The sequence below is a fragment of the Ambystoma mexicanum genome, chromosome 4p (assembly GCF_040938575.1).
Source record: "Ambystoma mexicanum isolate Mex_15411 chromosome 4p, UKY_AmexF1_1, whole genome shotgun sequence".
Taxonomy (NCBI): Eukaryota; Metazoa; Chordata; class Amphibia; order Caudata; family Ambystomatidae; genus Ambystoma; species Ambystoma mexicanum.
In genome coordinates, this window is record NC_090927.1 from 1136025353 (window position 1) to 1136046506 (window position 21154).

Genomic DNA, 21154 nt, shown 5'->3' on the forward strand with positions numbered 1-21154 from the left:
TTTCCATCTCCTTTTGCATAGGCATAACAGCTTGTTCCCCTACAGTGAGTTTTCTGAACTCTCAAACTTTGTGCAAGACTTTTATCCAAGAAGTGCATCAGAACTATAGACTGTGTCCAAATGACTTTGGCTGTCCTGGCTCCCAAAAGGCACTCTTCTAAATCCATTGACTTTGATATTGCTTATCCATTTGTAGGTTGTGGCTTGTTAAACACTGTTACTGCTGGGAAAGATGTATCTGGACTTCATTGGAGGATTCAGTTCTCCTCAAATTTTCTGAGAAACCGTTCTAACCTTTTTATATGAAGGGAGTTGGTGCCCCACGGCTCTTTAACCTGGGTGAAAGTTGTTTACTAGCTCTTTATCACCCTGATATCGAACAGGTGGCCGCTGGGTGATGTGTGTGCTTAGAGTATGCACTACATTACCATGGCGACAGAATAAACATATGCAAGAGCGGGGCACCGGCTGTAAACTCAGTCGTATCCCGCTCGTCATGTGATTAAGCCACTTCTAATGAAGCATGTACATTTTCCCGTGGGGACGGTGAAATTCTTCACAGTCTAATCTGGCAGCCCATGAGGAACTGAAGTGCAAAATTACAAGTATACATGATCTATGCCAGCCGCTGGGGGGTGGAGGGACATGAATGCCACCACGACGGCATTCACAAAGAAACACAGAACTCTTCCATGTAATGCATTTTAACGATGAAATAGGCACTGATATGGCCCTGTTGCAGGGGTCATATTGGCATTCTTGAGAGAGTCGATGAAGCGAAATGAATGCTAATTGGCTCACATCACTCATCAGCGAGGTGAACAATTTGAGAGCTTGCATTACATACCCAATAGACACCAGGACTGCCCAATAGATAACAGGTAAAAGAAATTCTTTCAGGTTGAGGAACACGTTAGCACTACTCTCTGCCATTGAGGTTAGTATGAGCTTCTATTTAGAAGATGAGTAGTACACAGCACATATTTTGAGGAAATCATTGGGACTCATTATGAGCGTGGCGGAAAGGCAACAACGCGGCGCCGGTAGTGCTACCGGCGCCGTTGTTACCTCTCCACCACACTACGAGTTCTGTTCGTCGCTGCCGGGCTGCACGCCTGGTCTGACCAGGCGTACATACCGGCACCCGCGAGCAGAACTCATGATTGCACCAGCACCGTTATAAACGGTGCTGGTGGAGCCATGCTCCCGACCCCCATTCTGCCCAATAGGGCAGAATGGGGATTGGGAGGCCGGCCATAACGGCACCCGCGAATGAGCAATTACCGGGTCCGCCAAACTCGGTATGACCCGGTTATTGCGCATTCGCGGGTGCCGGAAAAAAAGCAACTCCGGTGGTAATAGCACCATGGCTGCCTCCAATCTCGTAATGAGGTCCTATATGTCCTTAAGGAGTGCACGTTGGTAACTTGTTGGTGACAACAGGCTGTTTAGATAGATTATAACCTTTTTACTTCCCTTAACCCTTCCTTCTGCAACTCCGAATCTACAAAGTATATTCGTGTGATATATATGAATGCAAATACTATCCTTGTAATTAAAGTCGTCTCAGGGTGTAGGAGAAATGTATTGAGAATATGCAAAGATTATTCACTGGCTTTATTGATTCTGAAAAGTAATTTCAAAGTGTATTTGAATTGTTACAATATGTTGCCTTTTTAAACAATGCCTATTTAAAAACTGATTTTAAACAAATTAATATTATTAACTGAAACCTTTAGTGTAAGTGTTACTTGGCTTCTTGTATTTACAGATTTCATTTGTACAGCTCTACAGCTCACATTTACCCCTCTTGAGATAGGTCTGGCTGATCAGTCACACTACCAACTTGTGTAGTACAGACCTTTAAAAAAAGGTGGGTTACCTAATACCAAGCAGATTAGTCTTGTGTAGTTTCACACAGTGTGACTGCACTAAGTCTTACCTAACACCGAGGACCTCTCAAATGGTGAAGTTCTTGCTCACCAACACCACCCAAGAATAGAACAATGGGGTCCTAAGGGAGTTTCACCTATGTAATGAATCATATGTTTAAAAGAACCACATTCAATAAATGCTGGTTAATCCAACAGTCCCACCATTGGTGTAATGCTGTCCCTATTTCCAGGGAGCAATGCCAGAATAACGGTAATGTAAAACAAAACATTTTGTAATTTTTGTAGTGAGGTTAATTACCACTGTAAGCCATTCACATCCATGGTGTTAGCATCAATATCTTCCAGTCTCGGGTGGTCTATTGATTCTAGATATGCCTTTTGTGTTTCTTAATCATGCGCTTGTGCTGAAAAGAGTTTGCATTTTTAGGATCTGTGGACTTCCAATGTGTCTTATTCTAGTGTAAAATTTATTTCTGAAGGCGGTCTTAATGTAATGTAATGTCATGCAAGTATGTATAGTTTTGTATAACACCCTTTTGCCACTTTTGGGGGCCTCACTGAGTCGGGCAGAGGGAGAAAATCTGTTGTGTTGATGAGATCACGGCAGAAGTAACCAGTTATCTTGTGCCATTCTGCTTTTGAACTTTCTGTGGGTTTGGCCGAGAAACTTGGGAATATGTTATCTATAGAAAAAAGCCCAAGATCTGATAGACTACAGTGCTTATGTGTGGTTAGCCACTGATGTAGGACAGTGTGTTTAGGGTAAAAAGGAGGGATTGGGATTGGTCATGGCTCAATTAGGCCTCTGGTTGCCATCTGTAGAGGGTTTATTTGTGTGATTTAAGGTGGTAGAATATCTTAGAGGAGAGTCTGTTTGTCCGGGGAAGAGAAGAGCAAACCTAACAAAGCAAAACAAACCTGTTCTCCTAGCATTAGCCTCTTGCATACAGATCCTGTTTCACTATGTCATATTGGCTTTGTCAATCTCACTCTCTTTCCTTCTCTTTCTTTGTTTCTCTTTCTCCCTCTCCCTCTATCTGGTCTCCTGTTGTTTTCACACAGTAAATTACTTGATGGTTAACTGCGTGGAAATTAATTCGAATAACTTCGAAAACATACATATGTTTATAGGTTAAGGGATTAAAAGGGGGTGAGGAGGGGTTGGGATTGGGAAGTGGAGAGGCTGTGCGGAATGGATGGGGTGAAGGTGGTAGTGAAGGGGGAAGAGGGGTTTGGGGCAGGAAACATTTTCACTAAGTAAATTAACACAAAGTAATTTATTTTGTTGAAATTACATGGACTCTATCCCATGCACAACAAAAGAATCAGCAAACTGGCGGAGGGAAAGGGTACATTTTGGAAAATCCACTCATTACCATAAGCTGCATGCATGTCATGATCCCTGCCCCCAACCCCCTGAGACAACATACTGGAGCCAGGCCTCGATCACCCACATGGACCTTAAAGACCTCCCCGTCTTATCTGAGACCCACTTGGAGTCAGACCTGGCGCTTGTGGCGCAAGCCTCATATATAACTCTGAGGACAACTTGGCATTGGACTCTGCAATGTACTATGGGCAACATGGATGCCCCCACATAACTCAGTTCTATGAACTGAGCTATGCGATCTAGGTTTTTGGGTGTGGTTCAACCCAGGGATACCTGGGATACTTGGAGGCTATTTAAACCATGCCCAGGCAGAGGAACATGCTTTGCGTTACTCTGCACCTGCAACGTGACACTCACTGTGTTCGACTCGGTCTCCTGTAGGCCTTTGCCCTTTCCTCCGCATCCGCTCACTTGCAAGAACAAGAACAGCGTTTATAGTATACTTACCTTGGGGAGTATCCTGCTTCCATCCATCGCTCCTCCAGTCCTGTGGGCAGCATTTACGGCGGTGTCATCTCCATCTCGGCACGCCACATCCTTGAAGAAGCAAACAAAAGAAAAAGACCTTAATACGCATACGCGTATCCCTGCTCATCCGAAAACAGCAAGAAGAGTCAAACGCTTACCTGGACTCGAGCCACTCAGGGTAACTTCAGTTCCGGAGCATGCCATCGACCTGAAAAGGGAAAAGACAAGACAGGTTAGCACATAAAGGACAAGAAGGTGCCGCATATCGCGCTTACTCACTGCACCTTATTCACTCATCCGGCAGCCACGCTGGGACATTGCAGCGCCTGTAGGGAACAGAGAGAGACTTTGATCAGCACAAGAAAAAGCAAACAGCGCAGCGTATCCCGCTTTCACTCACCGCTTAGTGGTCGGCTCCCTTAAGCCGCTTGACACCATCTCCGGCCTCGCCAACACCTAAAGGAGAAAGGAAAAGTTATAAAGGGGGCAAGAGACAAGAAGAGGACAATTCAATAAGAATCAACAAACCTACCTTGTCAGACCAAATTGGGCCCGCACCAGTGAAACAACTAAGTTTCATAGCACCCACATCGACCGACGCACCCCTGCACTGAAGAAGCAAGACGGAGAGCACACAACACCAGAAAACAAGGTGTGGAGAGGACATAGGGGAAGGTTTGGTCCCCAAGGGAAGAGGGGGTTAATCACCCAGAGACAACAGAGTTTAAATCCGGAAATCCTGTGTTTCAGCCCCAGTCTCTAGCCGAACAGATTCCAGGGAAGGGTTTGATGTCGTCAGAGGTCCAGACCGGCTGAGTGGCATCCCCGTGGATAACAGGTGAGCGTTACAATCAAAGGGTTATGGGGGCAAGGACCTTTGGTTCAGATAAATGGCTGTTTGAAGTTAAAGAACCACAGGCACCCATTTCACCTTCCTCGGTATGTTTGCTGGATAGGATGAGACATGCCTCAAACCTCACTCCAGCATGCTCAGGTGCTGTGCTCCATGGCCTGCTGGGACTTTATACTGTCATGGACAGCACATGGGATTTTAAGTTTTTGGTTGGGGCAGGGAACAGATTCCCTGATTGTTTCTCCCAGCGGTCTACCCTGCTGTCTACAATACACATCAAACTCCTCTCACACAGTGCCCACAGACACATGCTAAAATGAATCTTCCTCTATCTCCCACTGGTCACCAATCACCAAGTCTTAAAACAACTCCAGGACTTCTATATAAAAGTGATGGTGAACTAATGCAGGTAGTTCTTCACAATTAAATGAGGACCAGAAAAGATAAACAGTAGAGTGTGGATTTCTTGGCATGTCCTATGTAGCTGGGTGCAGCATCGCTTGGCCTCATAGGGGTCAGAAGAGTGCAGGAAGGTGAAGGTATTAATAGTCGTTTGCCTCAATCTGTTGTGACTGGAAGCAAAACTAATTATGTGGCCTCTCATCCAAGTTTTAAAAGCATCCCACAAAACTCAAATAAAAATTTTGGAGCATCATTTCCCCAAAAATAACTCATAGCATATACATCCTAAAGAATGAGTTGCAATAAGTTAATACAGCATTCACTGTCTATTCGGCACAAAGCCAAAGTGTTGGTACCAAGATCAATGTCAGTCAGTTAGTCATGTAGTAATAAAGATCTCAAAATTAGAAAAAACTCAACCCAAGAATACTTTTTATGGATGTGAAATTAGATTGCGTAGTTCTGTGAGATTGCATTCAGATTTCCCTATCCACGTGCCCAGCCCAAGTATTCAGTAAAGTTCAGGACCAAGGGCCTTGGGAACGTTTTCATAAGTGTTTTTCCAGGATACATTCAGGGCAATTGTGACATTAAAAACAGATCCAAAAAGTGACTCCCTTTGCTGACAAGTGGTTTTCTTAGGCATAAGACTAATGATTGTATCCTTCATTAGGAGCGTAAATGGAAAATATTGAAAGAGTAAGGGTTCCAAAGAGCAACTAAAGACCCATCATATGCTTCATAGCCGGGGAAACACTTTGTCATGCATAGAAACACTTGTGTACAGGCGCGTTATTAATGCCACATCATATATCATCACATCAGACATTCATTGTCTCTCAAAACAGTTCCTACATCTCAGTTGTTCATGTTTAGAAGAATGTCGACCCCTTCTCATTTGGATCTAGCAGAAGACAGGTGCTGCTTAGGAAAGAAGCAGGATCCTAACCGAAATTGGTCTGATAATAACAAGTGGGTTTCATTTAGCAGTATTATATTAACGCCAAGGTTTTGGAGATTTCTGAGTTACTTTCACTGATTAATGGTAGACCTATGCAGTGAACATTAAATGTGACTGGACCTAAAGTGTCATGTTGAAGAGAAGAATGTGCTTACATTTGTGTCTTGTACACATAATTAATGCAAGGTCTAAACCATAAGTGTCATCTTCCCTCGAGACTGGGTGTGTTCACCCCGGACAACTTATTCCTAAGCTAGTTAAATAAAGATGCTAGACCAACAAAAGTAACATCAAAACAGAGAAAAATAGAAGGTACACCTGCATGATCAATGAAGGAGAGATAGAGATACAAGCTAGAAAGAAAACACTAGACGCCCATCATCTTTGTAATGAATCATGTAATCAATGAGACACACTTAGTGGAATGACACTGGTGACATGCCATTTAAAAGCATTGTTATAAAACGTTGTGCACCCACAACAGCATCAAAAAGGGAGCAATAAGTATAAGAAAAATCATTGTTAGCTGTAAGTCTTCTCGAGCTCCCGGTCCTGATGGCTTTTGTAGTGATGTCCTTAAAAACGACTGCCTTTTCCACTGGATTGGCGAGTGCCAACTTCTTCCCTCATCATGGAGAAACAGTATCATCATCCCCATTTAGAAAAAGGGTGACCCATTCCTATCACCTGTGGGGTGCCCCAGGGTTCTTGCCTCTCTCCCATGCTATACAACATATTCGCTAAGCCCCTTTTCGATGATCTGGACCATCTTGGTATCACCTACACTAATTATGCAGATGATACCCAAATTCTCCTCCCACTTTCAGGGGAATATGTCAAGGATTTGGCCTTGGTGAATAGAGTTTACCTCACCATCCAGGCATGGATGGCGTCCCACGGTCTATGCCTGAATGATGATAAAACAGGAGCTCATCATCCTGGGCACCATCATTCCTCTTTCATAATCGATGGCAATCTCATCAAAGTAGCCAAAGTGGTAAAGACCCTTGGCTTTTACCTTGACTCCACTCTTTCCTTCACCAAACAAGTGAATGCTATGGCCTCTGCCACCGCTTACACTTGTAAGCTTATTAGAACTGGCAACCCCTTTCTCTCAGACTACAGTTGCATTATCCTGGCCAGTGCCCTCATCCTCTCCAGGTTAGATGATTGCAACACCTTTTATATTGGATCCAATAATCCGATTATCCAGAGAATCCAAATTCTCCAAAATAATGCTCTTAGAGCGGCCCTTGGTGTGACCAGAAGAACGCACATATCTGAGATCAGGCGCCAAAACAACTGGCTCTCGACCCATAACAAAATCCAGCTAAAAATTGCTTCACTCACCCATAAAGCTCTGAATAACACTGCTACTAGCTATCTCACTGAGAGATTCCATAGAGGAACCTCCATCCGACCCATGAAACTTGGCAACACCAACTGCCTCAACATCCCTTGATTCCTAGATTTAAGCTATTGAAGGTTGGAGGCAGTAGCTTTCCGGTCAAAGTTGCACAGTCATGGAATGCCATGCCACCTTCACTCAGAGAAGATCAATCATTCCCAAACTTTAGACGTAACTGCACTAACTGGCTCAAATCCACCGATCATTAAGGCCCTTTGGTTTTATTGTATGCTCACTTGCTTTCTTGTATATGTACCATTCCTCTACTGCTTGTCATGTGTAACTTATTCCTGTAATCTAAGCTTTGTATCTCCTTGCATCCTTCTCCACCCTGATACCCTTGGGAATGGGGTGCATTATAAATGAATAAAAAAACAAACAAACAAATAAATGATCTCTTTCTGGAAATTATCACCTTCTTGCAATGCTCGATATCTCCTCAAAAATATTCGCCCGCATACTTCTTGCTGACCTTTGGACTTGGGCCACAGAGGACACGTTTATTCCACTTATCCAGACTAGTTTACAATGGGGCCTGAGTTTGACCACCAATTGTCTTGCTTTCCAGTCTGTCATCCAACAGTCATCACTTACTAGGCAGTGCTCTGTATACACGGCATTCATTCAGTGTCACCTTTGATTCTGTAAGTCGTAATATGCTTTGGCAGAAGCTTTCTTTATGGAACATTCCACCTGGCCTGTTGTCAATCTCACTCCACACTGAAACTTGGGTTATGGTTTGGTTGGACGAGTCTGGGGCTACTTCATCTTGGATCCTGACAGTCTGCGGATTGAAGCAGGGCTGCATTCTTGCTCCCCTTCTGCTTATACTGTATCTAGCAGATATGGACCCGCCTTTGACTAATTCCATCTCTATTGCCCCTAAATTGGGGGATTTCCCCCTCCACTGGTTGGACTATGTGGATGACATTATCCTATTGGATCTCTACAAGCCTCCCTTGACAAATTGAAGAGCTATTCTGACTCCTTGGATCTTGTGGTTAACATCAACAAGACCAAGATCATGGTATTCCATCCTCCTGGTAGCCGCAAGATCCTGGTTCCTTGGCACTTGGATGGGGTCAGACTGGAGGTGGTCAATGCTTACCAATATCTTGGCATTCAGTTTAACGAGGGCCTCCGTGGCGATTAAAATCTTGCTCAAGTCCAACTTAGATGCCCTCAGGTGGTTGGAACCCTTGGGAAAATGGCTCGCTCTGGTGGCAGCTATTCTCTTGACATTTTATCTGAGATATACATGGCCAAGTTTAGCTCCATTCTCATGTATGGCACCACCGGAGGGCACGTTAATAACGAGAATGGGGTGGCAAGGCTCGAATCCGTCCTTCTTAAGATGTGGTTGAAGCTGGCTACATGCGCCCCGGTCGAATCTATCCTTTTGGAATTTGGTTTATTTTCCTGTATGGCAAGATTAGAGCTTTCCTTCCTAGCCATTTACTGGTGCCTAGTTAATCCTGAGGCTGGCACCCTGAACTGCAAAATTCTCAAGGCTGCCCGGGCCAAGGCTACTCATATGCCTCACAGTGCCTCCCAAAGTATTCTTTTGACGGCAAGCAAATGGTTGAATCTGCTTCCAGCAACCTGCAAGTGCTGGCCGTACCCTGGGTATAAGCAGCTACGTGCATGGTGGTGTACGCTTGCTATTGCCAGCAGTATGCAACTTCCTTGGTGTTAGGCGATCCTCTACACACCGATCCACTGCACACCAGAACACTGCTCACATTTCTCCAACACCTCCCTCCAGGGTTCGAGGCTCATGTGATTCGGTTTACCCAAAGGACCGAAAGCTCCGTACCAGGTACGATTTACGGGCTCGATTGCAGCCTTTCCTGCACTGGCAGTTGCCATGGAGAACATACAGCAGAAGGGGCGGCATTACACCTCCACGCCAATCGTTCACTTGCTCACGTGATCCAGAGTGGCGTTTCCCACGTGACCTTGGTGGACGTCACATGACACCGAAACGCACAGTATATAAGGCTTGATGCACGGAACACTCATTGCTTCTCAGCTGTCTTCAGACCCTGTTTGGCGCTACGTTTTGATAACACTACTGGTTTACCTTGATCTTGGAACTCTCTCTTGGACTCCTTCGGATTACCCTTTTGTACCTTTGCTTGGAACTGTTTACCTATTGCTGGATTTCTGACACGACCCTAACTTGTCTTCGGATCATCCCTTGGTACCTTGTTGAACTTCTACGCCATTTCCCTTTTGGGATTCAAGTCACGCTTTCAGTCCTACAGGTGGTTTATCCTGCATCCACGCCTGTCTGCGGTCCTCTTGTTCTAGGGACCGCCTCATCTGAGTCTCGAACCTCCCTCCTAGGTTTCCTGGGTTTTCCAAACACCGGATAGGTAAGACTATTCAGATCCTTTGGTTCTTGTGATATATTGTGATTGCCTGGTACTTAACCTCGTTCTTTTTGACAGCAGCATTGGTGTCCCAGAGGTTCCGTGGATCTGGGAAGTAACATCTCCCACCTGTGGCCCCAAAGGTCGCACAGCGGGTTTCTTTTAGTTCCCCTGTGCGTCACTTGAGGACGGAGGTTTCAACGGTCTACACGACACTCAAGTCAGAACAGACTGAGAAGCCGTATAGTCGTTTTAGACAATGCAGGGATCCACGGAAGAACCCATAGCTGCTTTAGTTCAGGCAATTACAGTATTAAGGGCAGATATGGCCGCCGCTAATACGGTGATTCACCAAAGGTTAGATTCCATACAGAGTGTTCAGCATTCTCTTCCTGCAGACCCTGAATTCGGGGATGCTAGCACTTCAACCACACCTCCTCCGTTGGCAAGTACCCCAGCTCCAACTCCGGTGGTCCTCCCAACCCCTCCCCTTTGGCCGCTCCTGAACGTTATCAAGGTGACCCCAAGAAGTTCAGGACCTTCATCAATCAGTGCAAATTACATTTCTTGTGCAGACCTCTGGCCTTTCCTAATTCCACTGCTAAAGCTGCCTTTGCCCTTTCCCATCTTGCCGGGACAGCTGCCGCTTGGGCTAACCCTTTATTGGGGAACAATAGCCCGGTTCTCTATGATTTTGATTTGTTAGTTCTAGAGATGTCTCGAGTCTTCGATACCAGACACAAGGCACAGTCTAGGGATTTGGAGTTGTTAGAACTAACCCAGGGCAGAGGGACTTTTATAGATTACATCACCCGGTTCAACCAATTGGTCGCCGAGACATCATGGCCAGAAAGCAAGCAGGCGGTTATATTTTATAGGGGGTTGAATAACGCAATGAAAGACGCCTTAGCAGTGATTCCTTCCATGCCCACTCAGTATCAGGAACTAGTGGATCTTGCCCTGCAGGTAGATGCACCTCGATCAGAGCGCAGAGCTGAGTTGGGGGTTTCTTCCCATCCTACAGTTGTTAGTATCCCTGCTTCTAGTACTGAAGAACCTATGCAAGTAGGAGGTTTACGTAGCCCTATCAGGACATCTGAGAGAGAACGTAGAAGGGTGGATAATGCATGCTTCTATTGTGGCACCACTGGACATTATGTGAAGGAATTCCCTCGACGTCCGAAAAAGTCTCAGGTTTTTCGGACAGCTCGACCTTAGATCCGGAGACCAGGTCGAGTGTCCAGTCTTCATCTCCGGGTACTACTCTTGCTTTTGCTCGTGTCCAGCCCATCTTTGTACAGGCCACTCTTTGTCCCTCTACGGGTATCTCTCATGCAGTCACAATCATCATTGACTCAGGTGCCACTGGGAACTACATAGACATTGCGTTAGCCCATTCTCTCAATCTACCTTTAGTGGTAAAAACCCAACCTGAACCTGTTCAGGCCGTAGATGGCACTGCACTAGTCTCTGGTCCCGTTAGACACCAAACCGCTCCTCTCTTATTGACCATACAAGATATTCACACAGGGACGCTAAGTTTTGACTTGATCACCACACCTCAATTCGGTATCATATTAGGAATACCATGGTTACGTGAACACAATCCTCTGATTAATTGGCAATCAGGCACGGTGCTTTTCGAGTCTGATATTTGTCAGAACTATTGTCTCCCAACCCATCAAGCAACAGATACTCCTTCTCAGGCCTTGGGAGCTCTAGCTCAATTCACGCTGAATGATGATGGATCAGAGGTTGTGAATTCCCACACCGTTGGAGGGGTGGTTTCCGGGATTCCATCTGAGTATAAAGCATTCGAATCAGTTTTTGATTGCGGTTCTTCTGAGGTACTTCCTCCACACAGACCATATGACTGCCCGATTGACTTAATCCCGAATTCTACCATTCCTTCGGGCAGGATTTATTCTCTGTCCCCCTCGGAAGAACAAGCATTGAAACAGTATGTACAGAACGCCCTACGACTAGGACATATCCGCCCCTCTACTTCACCAGCTGCAAGTCCCGTATTTTTTGTACCTAAGAAAGAGGGGGACTTACGTCCGTGTGTGGATTATCGGCATCTTAACGCTATCACGAAAAAGGATAGGTACCCAATTCCTTTGATCACACCTCTTCTGGACCACTTGTCCCATGCCTCTGTTTTCACCAAGCTGGATCTTCGCGGCGCATACAACCTAGTGCGTGTTCGCGAAGGCGATGAGTGGAAAACTGCTTTTTGCACCCGTTACGGCTTGTATGAATACCTAGTCATGCCCTTCGGTCTATGCAACGCCCCGGCAACATTCCAGCATTTTATGAATGACATATTCAGAGACATTCTGAAAGTATACATGGTTGTTTATTTGGACGACATCTTGATCTTTTCACGAAATCTTGATGACCATGTAAAGCATGTCCGGGAGGTCTTATCCCATCTGAGGGAACATTCCCTATTTGCCAAACCCGAGAAATGTCAATTCCATAAAACGTCTGTTGAGTTTCTGGGCTTCCACATTGCCCCTGGGGCACTATCCATGAACGAATCCAAGGTTAAAGCAGTCCTAGATTGGCCAGTTCCTCAGACACTCAAGTCCTTGCAGGCCTTTTTGGGATTCGCCAACTTTTATAGATGCTTCATTTCGTCCTTTTCCATGATTGTAGCCCCACTTACCGCTCTGACCAGCCCTCAGGTACCCTATCGGTGGCAGAAGGAACATCAAGAATCTTTTGAGGCTTTGAAAACCGCTTTCACCACCGCACCGGTGCTCCAGCACCCCAATCCCGATCTTCCATTCATAGTTGAGGCGGATGCCTCTTCTTTTGCCCTCGGTGCGGTGTTGTCACAGACATATCCTACAACAGGCAAGTTGCACCCAGTGGCATACCACTCCCGTATGTTTTCCAATACTGAGACCCATTATACTGTAACGGAGAAGGAACTTCTGGCTGTCATGGACGCCTTTCGTGTCTGGCGCCATCATCTTCTGGGCGCTAAGCATCCAATCACTGTATACTCAGATCATTGAAATCTACAGGATCTGGCCTCCTTAAAGTGCATCAACAGCAGACAGGTCCGGTGGCATCTTTTCTTTTCTGATTTTGATTTCCACATTACGCATCGTCATGGAAAAGCGGACGCCTTGTCGCGTTCTCCGGGTGGGGTCGAGTTGCCAACCTTCCCCGATACTGTTCTTGGTAAGAGTCATCTGATTTGTCTCTGCACTCCCTCTCTGTCATTGTTGGATTCTGTACGAGCCTGGACGAGTAATCATTCCGACCAACTACTGGATTGGGATCCCGTTTATTGTGATGGTTTGCCTTTCGTGCATGAATGTCTGTTTCTTCCCACGCCTGACACTCGTAACCTAGCCCTCGAGTGGTCTCATGATGCTCCCTTTAATGCCCATCCCGGTCAAGAGCGCACTATGGATCTCCTAAAGCGCTGTTGCTGGTGGCCCTCTATGAAGCGCGATGTGGAATGCTATGTCAATTCATGCGCTGTTTGTGCTCAGGCCAAACATCGAAGAGGACGTCCAGTTGGGCTGCTGCTTCCGCTTCTGGTACCTCCAAGACCTTGGCATACACTGACGATGGATTTCGTGACCGATCTCCCCAAGGTACGAGGTTTTGACACCATCTGGGTGGTGGTAGACACGTTCACAAAAATGGCTCGTTTTGTTCCTTGTAAGGGGATTCCTTCGGCCCCAGTCTTGGCGGACTTGTTTTTTGAATATGTGTTCATGTTATTTGGGCTTCCTTCGGTCATTATTTCCGATCGTGGGTCACAGTTCACCTCTCGTTTTTGGAGATCATTGACCAAATTACTTGGCATCGATACCAGGTATTCTTCGGTCTATCATCCTGAGACTGATGGGCAGACTGAAAGGACGAATCAATCTATGGAGCAGTATCTTCGGTGTCTTATCTTGCAGCAACAGGCCTCCTGGTTGAGTGCTTTACGGCTTGCCGAGTTCGCATACAATAACGCGGCTCATCCTGCTACAGGTTTTTCTCCTTTCTACACCCTCTATGGCCAACACCCCAAGGTCTTGCCTGTCCCTGACACCTCTGTCTCTTTGAATCCTGCGGCCACGGCTTGTCTTAGGGATCTGTCTGCTGTTCATGCTAGTACTTTGGTCCATCTTACTGAAGCAAAGGCTTCTATGAAAGCTTGTGTTGACGGCAAGCGCCTGGCTGATCCTCCCCTTGTGATGGGTTCTAGGGTGTGGTTGTCTTCCCGTCATCTTCGCCTGGTGGGTTGTCGGAAACTTCTGCCTCGTTTCGTTGGCCCGTATGTGATCTCTCAGGTTGTGAATCCAGTGGCTTTTCGTCTAGTTCTCCCGAGTTCTTGGCAAATCCATCCTGTTTTTCATGTATCTCTCCTCAAGCCTTGTGCTGATTCTTCCCGCCTTCGGGCCCCTGCAGCCCCGGTGTCCCTGGCCTCCCCTGATGTTTTTGAAGTGTCGGCCATTTTGGGTTCCCGTTGGTTTAGGGGTAGGCTCCAGTATTTAGTGGATTGGAAGGGTTATGGACCGGAGGAGCGTTCTTGGGTTTCCGCTTTGGATCTTGACGCTCCTCGGTTGGTAGCCCGGTTCCATAAGGATCACCCGTCTTGCCCACGGGGTCGTGGGTTGTTGGGGGGGGGGCTATGTTAGGCGATCCTCTACACACTGATCCACTGCACACCAGAACACTGCTCACATTTCTCCAACACCTCCCTCCAGGGTTCGAGGCTCATGTGATTCGGTTTACCCAAAGGACCGAAAGCTCCTTACCAGGTACGATTTACGGGCTCGATTGCAGCCTTTTCTGCACTGGCAGTTGCCATGGAGAACATACAGCAGAAGGGGCGGCATTACACCTCCACGCCGATCGTTCACTTGCTCACGTGATCCAGAGTGGCGTTTCCCACGTGACCTTGGTGGACGTCACATGACACCGAAACGCACAGTATATAAGGCTTGATGCACGGAACACTCATTGCTTCTCAGCTGTCTTCAGACCCTGTTTGGCGCTACGTTTGGATAACACTACTGGTTTACCTTGATCTTGGAACTCTCTCTTGGACTCCTTCGGATTACCCTTTTTTACCTTTGCTTGGAACTGTTTACCTATTGCTGGATTTCTGACACGACCCTAACTTGTCTTCGGATCATCCCTTGGTACCTTGTTGAACTTCTACGCCATTTCCCTTTTGGGATTCAAGTCACGCCTTCAGTCCCACAGGTGGTTTATCCTGCATCTACGCTTGTCTGCGGTCCTCTTGTTCTAGGGACCGTCGCATCTGAGTCTCGAACCTCCCTCGTAGGTTTCCTGGGTTTTCCAAACACCGGATAGGTAAGACTATTCAGATCCTTTGGTTCTTGTGATATATTGTGATTGCCTGGTACTTAACCTCGTTCTTTTTGACAGCAGCATCGGTGTTCCAGAGGTTCTGTGGATCCGGGAAGTAACATCTCCCACCTGTGGCCCCAAAGGTCGCACAGCGGGTTTCTTTTAGTTCCCCCGTGCGTCACTTGAGGACGGAGGTTTCAACGGTCTACACGACACTCAAGTCAGAACACTTGGTCACTAAGGTGAATAGTAGCCTTTTTATTGAATACATCACCAGGCGGGATGCTGTCCCAAACTATGTTGCCCAATTTGTGTGCAATACCTTGGTGTGGGAGTATCTCAGGGTAAAGACCAACTGTGTGAAGACCTTGGAGGTGATGGGCGCTTGGATTGACATCCCTAGAGCAGCACGCTTGTGCCGTCTTTGTGACACTGCATCTATTGAAACTGCTCAACATCTGTTGGTCCTTTGTCCTCAATCTTACACCCGGGTGGCCGCTGGTTTGGAGCCTTCTCTCTTTCCCCTAGCAGTATACATGGGGGTGAACCACGAACATGCATTGTGTTTTTTTACCATCTTCTGGAAAAAGGTTGCCTGTTTGCTGGGGGGATCGTTCCCTGCACCTAGCCCTGCACTTGCTCGTTTGTGACTTATGTGTTGTTAAGTTCTTTCATCGCTTGTATTAATGAGTTGTTGTATCATTGAATTTTGATTATTCTTGTTGTGTTAAAAAGCAGTTTTTCTTGCTGCTGTATAACACTGGTAAATAAAAAAAGTACAGGAAATTAAGCAACAGGAAACCAATTGGAGGAAAGACATATTTAAAATGCACTGAGGTGTATTAGCATATGAATCCTGAGTCTAGTATATTGCAATATCCCGAATCAAGCCGGACTAGTATCTGAATTGTTCTCACAATGCTTCCTGGACCACTTTAATCTGAATGCTTTTTCTTTACTTGCCTTTCTGGACCATTTTGAGGAAGGCTGAGAATCTTGTGATTGTGTTGAGGCATTATAATAAGAGCAATATCAATGAAAGCAGTTATTCCCTCAAACGTGGTACAGTAGTTCTGCTTCGCAGTCAAGCGAACTGAGTCGAAGACAGGTACAGTAGGCCCAACACCGATCTATAAAAAACAATGCAAGGGGTCAATAAGGAGTGCAAGGTTTGCAAGAAAAACCTGTTTTATTGCATGTAAATACAGACGCGAGGGTCATTCTGCTTTGTAGAACTGAAACCTCACTCGGCAAGCCAACATTAGTTACAGTTATTAAAGACAAGATCCACAAAAACTACATGTGCAACATGTATCTGATACAGATTAACACCACATTTCCTATTGGCTATCCCCTATACAGAAATCTAAACATCACCTATATTTTACTACCCATTGGTCGATTAAGTATCAGTGACGACATGAGAAAAACCTCTTGCAAATCTATGCTTAGAAAAAATACTTTGTTCTGATTGGTCCATTAATTGAAGGTAACCTGTTGCAAAAATGGACGTTCTTATTGGTCAAAACAACTTTAGATAATTTGTGATGTGCATGCCACTCGAAAAAAAGACTCAATCTTGAGCGAATGTGAACAATTAAGTCAATACCCTGTGGCTACTACATTCTCATGAGACCAGACAACTTGGCAACCCTGAATGGCTCTTCGACCTTGCAGCTGTACTTTTTTGCAACACCTCTTGCAACTCCCATCATGAAACATGTTGCGTTCCTGGTACACATCCATCCCTATCCCTCTTGGGAACTAGGTGGCTTTATAAAAAACACTTTCAATACACTGCTGTTATGGATTAATTTTGCATATGTATTTGCTCAATTTAGCCTTTCAGCTGCAGTTCCAGTGGACCTTCTCCTTCTCAATGGGGCCAATATAACCACAACCTAGTTGAACACTGTGGCAATGTCTGGACACCAGGCCTTGTTCTCAGTAAGATTTGTCCTTTGTTGCTACTGCACTAATCTTATCGGCAGGAAGGCAGGTTATATAATAATAACCCTTTCTGCAATGACAATTTGTTGGGCGTAACACAATCCCAACCCGCTCCTTTGATAATACTCAATAACTCTGAATCTTTTTTCCACATCAAATTGTCCATACTAACTCCTTGTTTAACTGCTAATTGTTTCATACATCATGATTACCAGTTCAAATTTCCTTAGCGTTACATAATGTTTTAAAAGTGTTTTGCCCATACATTGCACTCCCTTGTACAAATAACAATTGGGAAATCAGTCTTATGAGTTCTTTCCATGACCATTGTTTACAAGTACAAACACAGGTTTATTTGTATATATTAGTTTTAAATACTTTACAAATGACATGTTCTTTCACAAAGGGCACAGCATATCATCCTTTTCCGGTGTCTTTTATCTCTGCCTATTGTATTGAGTGAAAAATAATAAAAGACTATTGTTCATTCTATTTACTGTTCCCTTAGTAATAGAGGCTACTGGGTCACCAGATGTATAATTATGCCTTAAAGAAGACCTTTCACGGCAGACACAAAATGGTGATCATTCCCTAGTCTGTTTTTCATACTCTCTTCTGAAACGTTATCAAAGTAATTAACTGATAAGATCAAAATAGCGTGTCTTGTTTAATATTATGGGTCTATTAAGCAGGAATAAGTCTCTAGCCTCAACTTTTAGACATTCTTAATTCCACCCTTCCAAAAATTGTACAATTTGCCCTTATCTTCAATTCTCTTGTATTGAAAGGTATAATCGGTATGTTCAAAACGCGCTCAGGGCCTCAATATCTTTATTACAGGTGAACATTTCTAATCACAACAGCTAACAAATTATATATAAACTAAAACGTAAGCTTACATGCAAACCTTATTACAGCGCTCTTTATTATCTGCAAAAATGCATACATATATGGCACATTAATGTAAGGACAATTGGTACAAAAGAGTTGTTTGGGCCATAAAACAATTTGCTGCATAGATTGCACAGCAATTTTTCTGACTATGAAAATTGTACAAAACATAAAAAATTACAAAAATTAAATTCACAACAAACATGAGCTCTAATCAATACAGAAACGCATTTCAATTAAAATAATAATTCATCATTACGAATTAAAGACAGACAAAAAAGAACATGACGGATACAATGGCCGGAAAAAGGACAAGAGCAGCTAATGCATTTTTTAAAGGCATATCCATCATTTAAAAAATATTCTAGCTCAAATGACAGCAGGCTAAATTATGTATTCAGTAAAGCACATGTCATGCAGAATAGCCAACTAATTTACTCTCACAGGGAATTTATGTTTCAGAGAAAGTTTGTTGGGGAAAGATTTTGCATAAGTGGACTACTACGCTGAGGGAGATTTGTTATACAATGTATTTATTTATATATTTCTGTTCTTTAATATAATATTTATATTGCCAGAGGACTTTACATTTCCTCATCCTGAAGCTATCTGGGGGAAACATATTGAAAATGTAGTATCAAATTGCTGAGTGGCAGGTATGTTTTCAGTGCTCCCTTGAAAGTCACAAGGTCAGGTTTGTGTTAGAGATGCAACAGAAGGCAGTATCAAAGAAAGGACCCTTGGTGGTGGGAGGATTTGCCAACTCCAGCAGGTATTGGGGTGCCAGTCATATATATCCACTCAGCTGGTAGCAAATAACTTCATTGGTGAACGAAATGGATGCCTGTCCAAGTATATTTTTGTGGGTAAGGTGCAAGATTTGGAAATCACTGTGTTTGTTTACCCTTAACGGGTTTCATAAATCATGACCTGAGAAATGTGATCTGCGATCAGTAAAGGATAAACTGGGTGGCATATTCCTGGGTCTGATGCAGAGGTTTCTTCGAGAGTCCAGCATGCATCCCATTACAATAATCAGCCAGACATAGTAGAAGAAGAAGTTAGATATTTTCAGAGAAACAAAGACAGGGGAGGATTCATTGAATGGGCATTCAATTGATTGAAGATGACTCAGAGATCATATTTACTTGAGGTATGAAGGACATGTCAGTGTTATGGGTAATTCCTAAACTCCAAACTTGTAGCTTGGGTACCTGGGCAGACCCACAGAGGAAGATCATGGGAATGGTGGAGGGCAAGGATCCATAGGACAGAAATAGTATCTCACTTTTTGAGGAATTCCGAAGAGGCACTTGGCATCCAGCTTTCCTGTGATATAAATGAAGTAATCTGGGGATTTGTGCGCCATTCTGCCCGCAAATCACTGTTTAACAAATGAGGATTTGCGGGCAGAATGGTGCACAAATCCCCGTTTTTTGGCGCAAATAATTCCATGAATCAGCCCCTTTATATTTTTCAGGGTATTCAGCCTTATTTGCCATCTACCGTTTCTGGACAAACGATAAAATTAGAAATATATTCGCAATAGGCTCAGCGAGGTGAACACACTTTGATGCCCTTCTCCATGCGCTCCCTCCCACATCAAGAATTTCTCTTTTATTAGCAAGACTATTTGTACATCAGCATCAGCATTTGGCAGGAGAACCACAGTTGACCATGGCAGTCACACTAAAAAACCATAGCACCCTTGTGAAATCTACACTTTACATTAGAACAGAAAAACATTGAAATCAGATTAGTGCCTCCCAACCCTCAATAATTCTTTCCCTTTACAGTCGTCCTCTTTTAGAGGACTTTGCTCTGCATCCAGCAAATGGTTGTAGAACAGACCTAAAAAGCAATCTTCTTTTCGTGCCCTGATCAAGGGTATGAAAACTCCATTGCGCCATAGGCTGGTCAACTGTCCCCTTTGATTTGGTGCATGTTAACGCAACTACCTGGATTTCACCAAGGAAGTGCTCAATAGGAAATAATTCTCCCATCACTGCCCCAATCATGGCTAACTGATGTGATTTGTGTGAGAAACCCGAGGGTATTCTCACTCCTAACCCCCTTGTATCCTCTGCGCAGGTGGCCAGGGAAGGCCATCGCTCTTGGTTCCCCAACCTGGTATTGGAGAAGCAAGGGAGGATCACCCGTGTGGAGGGCCCTTGGGGATTGGGAGGGAGATAGACTCAAGTGAGACACAATATTTCCCATGCCCCTTCCAGGAAAAATCCTCCATTCCAAAGACAGTATGGGGTATTGCTACACATCTCCCCTTAACCAAGAAAAGGGTATGAGATGCCATCAATCTAGACGTACCAGAAAAAGAGCAGAAAGGGTTCAATATGAAATGGGCAAGACATCGTATCCCCCTTTTCCTAATACCAACTCACTCAATCCTTCTCCAACTTTTTTGAGATATTGTAAACCACCTTCCCTTATTTTCTTTCAGTCATGCCATTCTAGTAGGTGGACGAGGAAGAGATGACTAGGAGGCATACACACCAAAATGCAACCACACCACTCTAGTACTGGGACAAGGAAGAGATGACTAGGAGGCATATACACCAACATACAACCGTACCACTCTGGTACTGAGATGAGGAAGAGAGCCTCAGAGGACTACCACTACAAAGAGCAGGCATGATGTTCTAATTAGCCTAATTATTATTAGGCAATTATAATACTACTATTATAGTCAGGCAATTGAAAGAGAGGACTCACACCTGCAGTTCATTCACACACAACAGGTGTATAAAAGGGGGAAGCCAAAAGAGCATAGCGAAAGGCAAGAGAAAGGCAAGACACTGCTGTGAGCCATTGGATGCAGAGCTGCTGTGTGATGAGAGTCAGAATACCAGGGGCTGCAGAGGCTGGCGGTCCGAACTGGGACACCATGAGAACATTAGTTCTCTGGAATAACTGCAAGGAAAGAGAAAGCAGTATGCTGAGTGGCCGTATTTCTAATGTGGAGACAGAGAGCTTGTTCTCCCGTGGTACTGTGAGAATGCGGAAGTGTCTCAAGGGCAGAAGAGGGAACTCTGGAGGAAACCGAATTGAAGCAATTCCAGTACGGTATGTGAGAAGCCTGCAAAAGGAAGCCAGTGAGTTTCAGAGACCAGGATACCTTGTGTGAAACGGACCGTGAGCACTGTAAAGAAACTGGTGATTGTGCAGGTATGCAATGTAGCGGAATGGTCATGTGGTTCTGAAAGAAGCTG